The sequence below is a fragment of the Henckelia pumila genome, chromosome 3 (assembly GCF_033568475.1).
Source record: "Henckelia pumila isolate YLH828 chromosome 3, ASM3356847v2, whole genome shotgun sequence".
NCBI lineage: Eukaryota > Viridiplantae > Streptophyta > Magnoliopsida > Lamiales > Gesneriaceae > Henckelia > Henckelia pumila.
Window position 1 is genome coordinate 84451481 of NC_133122.1, and position 8628 is coordinate 84460108.

Sequence of the window (8628 nt, forward strand, 5' to 3'; positions counted from 1 at the left end):
CGTATGCATGTGGTGGCCACTTCGGAGCGAAAAGGACATCAAGGAAGGTGTTGGACAGCGGATTTTTCTGGCCTTCCTTATTTCGAGACGCATACCTGTTCTGTAAGTCGTGCGCTCAATGCCAAAAGACAGGTAACATCTCCCAATGAAAGGAGATGCCCCAACAACCTATTCTAGTTTGTGAGATCTTTGATGTTTGGGGCATCGACTTCATGGGACCTTTTCCAAGTTCATATGGGTTTATCTATATATTACTTGCTGTGGACTATGTCTCGAAATGGGTGGAAGCAAAGGCCACCCTTACTGACGATTCTCAAGTTGTTGCAGATTTTATCAAGCATAACCTTTTCTCTAGGTTTGGAATTCCGAGAGCCCTCATCAGTGATAGAGGTACACACTTTTGCAACCGAACTATAGCGAGTTTGCTTAAAAAGTACCATGTGACGCACAGGATCTCCACTGCATATCATCCACAATCCAACGGTCAAGCTGAGGTTTCGAACAGAGAGATCAAATCTATCCTTGAAAAGACCGTGAATCCTACTAGAAAGGATTGGAGCTTGCGTTTGGATGATTCCTTGTGGGCGTATAGGACCGCATTCAAGACACCGATTGGAATGTCTCCATATCGTCTAATTTTTGGAAAACCTTGTCATCTGCCGGTGGAATTGGAGCATAGAACCTATTGGGCTATAAAAAACTTTAACATGCAGATGGATGAGAGTGGCGAGCACCGAAAGCTGCAGTTGCAAGAATTGGAAGAGATCCGCAATGATGCCTATGCTAGCTCCAAGATTTATAAGGACAAAACAAAGGCCTTCCACGACAAGATGATCTCTAGACGGCACTTTGAAGTTGGTCAAAAAGTTTTGCTCTATCATTCCCGACTTCGGTTTTTTCCAGGTAAGTTACGTTCGCATTGGAATGGACCGTTTGTTGTAACTAATGTCTTTTCTCATGGTGCAGTCAAAATTCAAAGCTTGGACACATCCAAAACATTCAAGGTGAATGACCACCGGCTTAAACACTATTATGAAGGAGTTCAAGAACATGTCGGAGAAAGCGAGCATGATATCACTCTTGATGCTCCGCCACATGTCGACTAAACTGCGGAATGCAGTCGAGCTATAGACTGACTGCAAATTTAGCGCTGACTGGGAGGCAACCCAGTGTTTCTTTCCCTTTTGTTTTTGCTCGTTCTTATTATTTTTATTTCTTTTTGTTTTTATTTTTTTTCGGAAATTTTGAAAAAGCCAAAAAAATATTTTTTGGCTCGCTGGATCGGCAACATCTTGCCGATCGAGCGAGCGCTCTTTTCATTCGAGGCAGTAAGTTGGTTCTTTTTCTCTCGCTCGATCTGCAATATCTTGCCGATCGAGCGAGAGAGCTTTTGTTCGGGCAGTGAGTTGGGCCTTTTGTTGTCTCTCGATCTGCAACATCTTGCCGATCGAGCAACAGCTTTTTACGCTAATTTAAACGCAGATTCCCCTTTCCCTCTCTCATTCTCTCTTTTCTATCTTCTAAATCCCTAAATCCCCAAAATCCTTTCTACCAATTTCTCTCCTTTAATTCTTTGTTCTTTCTTTTAATCCGCAGGGATTTCTCTCAGGCACCCCTACCGGACTTCGTTCTCAGTTGTGGATCTTACGTTTTTTCAAGGAGGCACCGGATTTTTTGTCGCAAGCCAAGTGTTCGACGTATTGCATCCTTTACTCTCGGTGTCATCTTCATACTTTCCATGGGACCTAAACGCACTCGCGTTCAAGGCGAGTCCTCTTCTCGAGCCGCCGCTTGATCTTATACCGACTTCACCGGGCTCTTTTTCAATGACGCCGCTCATGATCGTTACATCATCGCCAAGGTAAATCGTTCCCCCATTCCTGAACGCGGCTTTGAGTTAGAATTAGGCTATCCTGATATTGTTGGGACTATTCACGAGCGGGGTTGGACAAAATTCTGCGAGCCACCTCCTCTAGCTGTAGTACCGATTGTTCGTGAATTTTATGCGAATGCAGCAGAAAGGACGGATAGCAAGGCGGTTGTTAGGGGGAAACTGATTTCTTTTTTGCCCCATGAGTTGAATGCTTTGTATGAAATACTGTAGGTGGACGATTCTCTCTATCAAAGCCTGCAAGCCGGCCCGAATTTGGATGAGTTTCTTGAACAACTGGCATACCTTGGAGCTACATGGGTTGACCCAGTTTCCATCGTGAACTTCAAGGAGCGTTTCCTACGTGTGCTTCCTGCTTCTTGGTATGCTTTTGTGACTCGGCGTCTGATGCCAATATTACATTCAAGCGAGGTAAATCTTGAGTGCGCTATACTCCTTTATGCGCTTGATATAGGAGCACCAATTAATGTGGGGCGCGTCATCCATAATGAGATCCATCGGTCGATCCATAATGTCACAGTGGGTCTCTACTTTCCCATGATCATCTCTTTTCTATGCATACGTGCCAGAGTTGTTATTCGTAATGATGAAGAGTGGTTGCAGCCTCAGTGACCACTCGACTCCGCTTTTATCGAAGCCAAGAGAGCGTATCGTGTTAAGAATTTTATGAGGGACGGCCACTTTCAACAACCGCCAGCCCTGCCAAGGCCACCTCCACCTCCTCGTCACTCTCAAGCCGATGCCATTCGTGAGCTCACTGCCTACACCCATCATCAAGATGCATATAATACGGTGGCGGCTCATAATTCGCAAGCTGTGGATGCTTTATTGCGAAATCTCACATTGCACTTTGGTCTTGATCCAAATGCCATTCCGGCTGCTCTGCCATATCCGACGCCTTTCCCGTCCTAGTATTCCGCTCCTGTCCTTCCTCCGGAGGCTGAAGAGGAAGACGCCACCGACCTTTAAACCAGGGGAGTTCCGTTTTCATTTTTTGCATCTCATTCTGTTTAGTTGTTTGTTCATGTTTTGTCTTGTAATGCATTGAGGACAATGCTTAGGTTCAGTGTGGGGTGGGGGGGGGGGGGGTTGGGGGGAGTTTGCATTGTATGCATTTTTTTATGCATTTTGTTTCCATTGTTTGTATTGCATTTTTCTTGTGTTGTTATGCATCGTATTGTTGTTGTTGTTGTTGTCAAAATGCATAAGTTGAGGATGAGTTATCTGCCTATGATGAGATAGTTGAAAAATTATGATTTTTTGAGAAAAATTTACTCTTGATGGGATATGAGAAACCGTAGGTTGATTGTTGAATATCTTTAAGCACACATATTTAACCAGTGAAGTGTAGTGATGTATTAGATTTTGTGGATGGCTGTTGGACCATTGCACGATAATAGGTGTTTGTGGAATTTGATAGTGCTTGAATCTTGATTTTTTGATATGGCATACAGTTTCTTGGGAGCACCTTAAAATTTTTTGTTTTATGAAAAAGAGAAACAAATTTTTTGAAAGCCAATTAACTCCATCCGGGTTGCGAGCGAGATGTTTGAAATCCTATTCATCTTGTTTGTGGCTAAGTATGCGGATTACATGGGGTTATTCTTTTGACAAAATAATATAACAATTCCATCCGGGCGTGAGATGTGAATGAAATTCTATTCACTATTTCATAGCTAAGTTTGCGGACCTAATGGGATTGTAGTTCCATCCGGGCTATAGACGAGGGGATTGAAATACGAATCCTATCTAGTTTTAGCTAAGTATGCGGGTAATTATTGGGACTTTTAAAATGTTGGGTGCAAAATCCGATGGTGCGTAATTATTCTCAAGGCAGTTGTGTTGTGTTGAAAGATTGTTGGGAGGAGAGTTCTTGATGGTGAGGCTTACACTGAATTGTTATAGGTCGGCGAACAGTCTTGAAACTTTGTCTTTTGAAGTTGCATGTAGCTGGGGTAACATGACACACACACACGTTCGCATTCGACTGAAGGTGTATCATTGATGATTGAGAGTAGCTATGAACTTGTTTTAAATATAAGTGGTTTACTCTGAGGCTATATTATTGCATAATTCTCCTTACTTATGTGTTTGTTTTCTTTCATTTTGTTTTGCATGACTTACTCGAGGGCGAGTAAGGGTTAAGTGTGGGGGAGTTTGATAGTTATGTTTTTATTGCATTTGTTAGTGTCATTTTGTTGTCGTTTTGCATTTGTTTACATGTTTTATTGTTGCATTTTGTTCATATTGAATTTTTCGTGTTTGCATGATTGGTTTCTCGTTTTTGTGGTTAGGTCGCATATTTTGGCGGACTAGGACGGAACTTTGGAGGCATGGAAGTGCTGGAATTTCTGAAGATTTTTTCAGCCGCTCGATCCGCAGTTCTTTACCGATCGAGCGGGTGCCTTTTTGATGAAAACAGTGACTTTGGGATTTTTCAGCCGCTCGATCCGCAAGATGTTACCGATCGAGCGGCGCATGTGTTTTGAAGGCAGTAGGTTAGGGATTTTTGGCTCGCTCGATCCGCAAGATGTTGCCGATCGAGCGGGCATCGCTATCCAGGAGGAAATTTATATTTTTGGAAACTTTGTTATTTTAGATTCTAGGCTTTATTAAGCTTTTAATTCCGTTTTAGGGAGATTATTATCAGATTGTGGAGATTTTCTCTTGGAGGCTAGGTTTTGTTCTTCAATTTCTTCTCTAGTTTTCTTCTTTTCTTTGAATTTTTATTGATTTGGTGATGAATCGTTGTAGCTAAACCTTTTATACTTGGTTGAGGGAGACGAAACCTTGATATCTTTAATTCATGAGATTCGATTTGTAATGTTTAATCCTTGTTAAGTATCAATATTTGATCTGGTTTATTTCATGTTTGTATGCGAGATTTTAGGATTGATCTTAGGATTTTGTTTTACAAGCTATAGCTAAATTAGAATTCAAATTCGTAATTGTTTGAACAATCTAATTTGCGAAGCAATTACGTTTGATATTTTCTGCTGTTGAATTTATTAAATCGTAGGATCAATTATTGACTAGGCTAAATACAACCGCTGGTGTTTGTGTTGTCTAGGTTCGTCAGTTTTACTAGTTTGAATGCTACCGTGGATTTAAATCTAGATTGTTGTTATCTGGGTTAATTTATTGGTAAGGGTTAATCCAGAATGCTGTTTTCTAATTAACTAAAATTAAGGTGAAACGGGAATTTGACTTTCAATGATGAATATTTAATAGGATTAATTATTTTTAGGGAATCGATGATTGAATGAATGAATATCAAGGGTGTAGTCGACTGATACCAAGTCTCGTCTCTTATTAATTTCTCCAGTTTAATTTTCAATCTTGCATGATAGTGATAATTTGAATATTCAATTGCTTAAATTTTTAGTAGTTAACCTCAAATCTCAAAACCCCTTTTTGTTTATTTAGAACGCATTAAATTTCCATTTCCTCGTGGGAACGATCCCTACTCACACTACTATATTTTTAGTGATTATCTGATTGAGTTGGATAATTTGGGCGTGACACGATTAAGCGCTACCAGATACATCTACATACTCGCCCTATCATCGTAGCATCATTTTCCTCCGTTGCGGAGTCTCCAGGTGACAGAAAAAACACAATAAATGTAAGACTGAGCCTCCCTACCGATATGACTCATCTCCACATAGATACGAGTCCAACATGATCATGCATCTGCAAATGACAGTAAAACATGGCACATAAATGCAGCATATAAGTTTATATATCATGCTGACTATTTCGGTCAGTACTTACATACCTCAATACCAGAATCTCTAGAACCACAAGTCTAGATCCAACCCTACAATCCAATATTATCCGAGTCACTAATACTGCTCTACAAGCCTTAACTAGACTATTAAATACTCCCTAAGTCTCCTAGGGATCCAAAGTTATATCTGCATCCGTTGTCAGCCCTTGCCGTCGAAAGTCCCAACTCTTGGTCACAGCTCTGCTATGAACTCTAGAACTCCTTTCCAAATCCCGGGGTACGCCTAGAAGGCTAGGAATCACCCAAATGCACTAGGAAGTAGGAGGAAAGAAATGGGATATGTGCAAGAAAATGAGGATTCGGACCTCATATTTATAGCGCATGTTCGGACGATCAGATCGATCTACACCGATTGCCACGTGTAATGGTTTCTTGACAAGTGTCCTGCCGGCACTTTGGATGGTCTGTTCTCACACTTTGGATTGTCCGATCTCCTACGTGAAGTCATCTGGATGATCTCGTCAAAGAAACCTGGCTGCATTGAGTTCTGATCGTCCGATCTAGGGGTTCGGATCGTCCGAACTCCCTTTCCATCCGAACTCCTTCAGAGCCTCCAAACTCTCCAAAGATCGGATCTTCCGATCCTGGGTTCGGAGCATCCGAACTCAACCCAAACATTAAAATCGAGAACTATTATCTTAGTCCCAATTAAGCTCATGATTTGACTAATTAACATTCCTTGATCATCTTTAATTACTTAATCATGTTAATTAGGATACGGGTTACTACACGGATGTTGCCCCATGACTAAATCGAATGGGCTCTTCTCAGTGGCCTCACTTTGTTGTAAGTTGTAAGAAAACTGTGCCACATCCATAAGCTTTGCCCAGTCTTGTTGATTGGCACTCACAAAGTGCCTCAAATAACATTCTAACAAGGCATTCACCTGCTCGGTTTTCCCATCAGTTTGGGGTGAAATCTTGTAGAGAAATGTAGTTTCGACCCAAGGAGTTTGAAGAGTTCTGTCCATAGTCGGCATGTGAATCGAGGATCCCTATCGCTTATGATGTGTCTTGGAAATCCCCAATACTTGAAAACGTTCTTGAAGAACAGCTTTGCGACTTCATCGGTAGTGCAATACTTAGGGCATGGAATGAATTTTCCATACTTAGTAAATCGATCAATCACCACCATGGCCGAACCAAACCCATCCGACTTGGGCAAGGCACTAATGAAGTCTATAATGACAGAATCCCAAGGACGCTCCGCAATCGGTAATGGCTCGAGCAGCCCCGCAGGTTGCTTATTTACTAACTTATCCTTTTGACAAACCAGGAAAGTCTTGACATATAGCTCAACTTGGTCTCTCATTTGCGGCCAAAATTACGATGATTTCAATAAGACCCTTTTGCGTTTTTGCCCTAGATGGCCAGCCCACTTGGTGTCATGGCACTTGCGGATTAGATCTCTCCTCAAATACCCCCATTTTGGCACATAGATTCGACGCCCCTTCGTATATAAGAGCCCATCTTCAAGCTATAATTGTCGAGTCTTCCCTTGCTTCGACAAGCTTGGCCAACTCCTTGGCCATGGGATCGTGTTCTAATCCTTCTTTGATGCGGGTTGGCAAGTATCCCAAGGCAACACTGATGGATACTAAATCTGCTTCCCGGCTCAACTCATCGGCTACTACATTGGCTTTGCCTGACGGATACTCGAGCACAAAGTCAAACTCTGCTAAGAAGTCTTGTCACCTAGCTTGCTTAGGACTAAGCTTATTTCGACTTTGAAAATAACTAGTGGTAATGTTGTCGGTCTTGACCGAGGATTGAGATCATAGGAGGTAATGTCGCCACATCCTTAGGCATAGACATATTCATAGCATATCGTATCATAGCATGGATAGCATAACTTGTCATAACGTAACTTGACTTATCATAACGTAACATGACTTGACATGACATTGAAATTCATCTCCTTATTCATGGCTAACTGATCAGTCTCTTATATGTAATTCCTCTAAGGAGCGAGTTCATAAGTCGGTTATTATTGCCCACCGCATCAGGGGCCTTAACTTATCATAGTTTGGAAAAAAAATTTCCACTATTAATTCAAATCAGCACTTTGCCGTAAAAACATTTGTAACAAATCGAATTTATGTCAAATCAAGAATAGAAAAATACTTATTAAGATTTTAAAATTTTATAAATGATCGAATTTTAAAACATACATATTATTTTAAAACACAAAGCTCACTTACCGATTCCCTACGTGAAGTCGTGAACCATTGAATTACTCGAATTGGTTCAACACTTGTCTTTCAAAAAATCAGACAATTTTTAGAAATGTCTAAGACATATCAAACCATCGGATCGACATGAAATTTGGTCAGGACATTCATAAGCAAGTTATCTAAATTATGAACGATGAAGATCAGGTTTCTAAGCCACTAATCCTTTTATAGATAACGAACATAAGCTATTTTCTTCTCGAGTAGAATATGTGCAGAATTATTTAAAAATTTGTTTGTAGAATTATTTACGTTGGATCGGGCAAAAATTTGAACTGCATAGTTATAACATTCTATGCTACATTCTAAATAACGGAGATCGGATTCTGTTCACGTTACCATCAGAAATAATTTCTGGACAAAGGCTGATTTTTCGAACTTAAGAAAATCTTTGCAACGTTTCATCTACTCTTTTCTCTTGAATCATTCAAAATTTTAGAGAATTTGTGGTCTGATTTTCACATGGCTTGAGAGTCTATTTATAAGCTCCAATAGTTTTCAAGCTCAACTAGGATACATCTATTTCAAAATTTAAATAAGATTTTATCTCCAAGATTTGATTATTCTAGATCAATGTTCTAAAAAGTGTGAAGCGCGTTGAAGCATGAAGGTGAAGCTTCAAGCTTTTCAAGCATAAACGAGCTTAGAACGAGCTTAAACCTGAAAAATCGTTTTCAATTTTTACTATAATTTTAATTATTTTAAGACAAACATTAA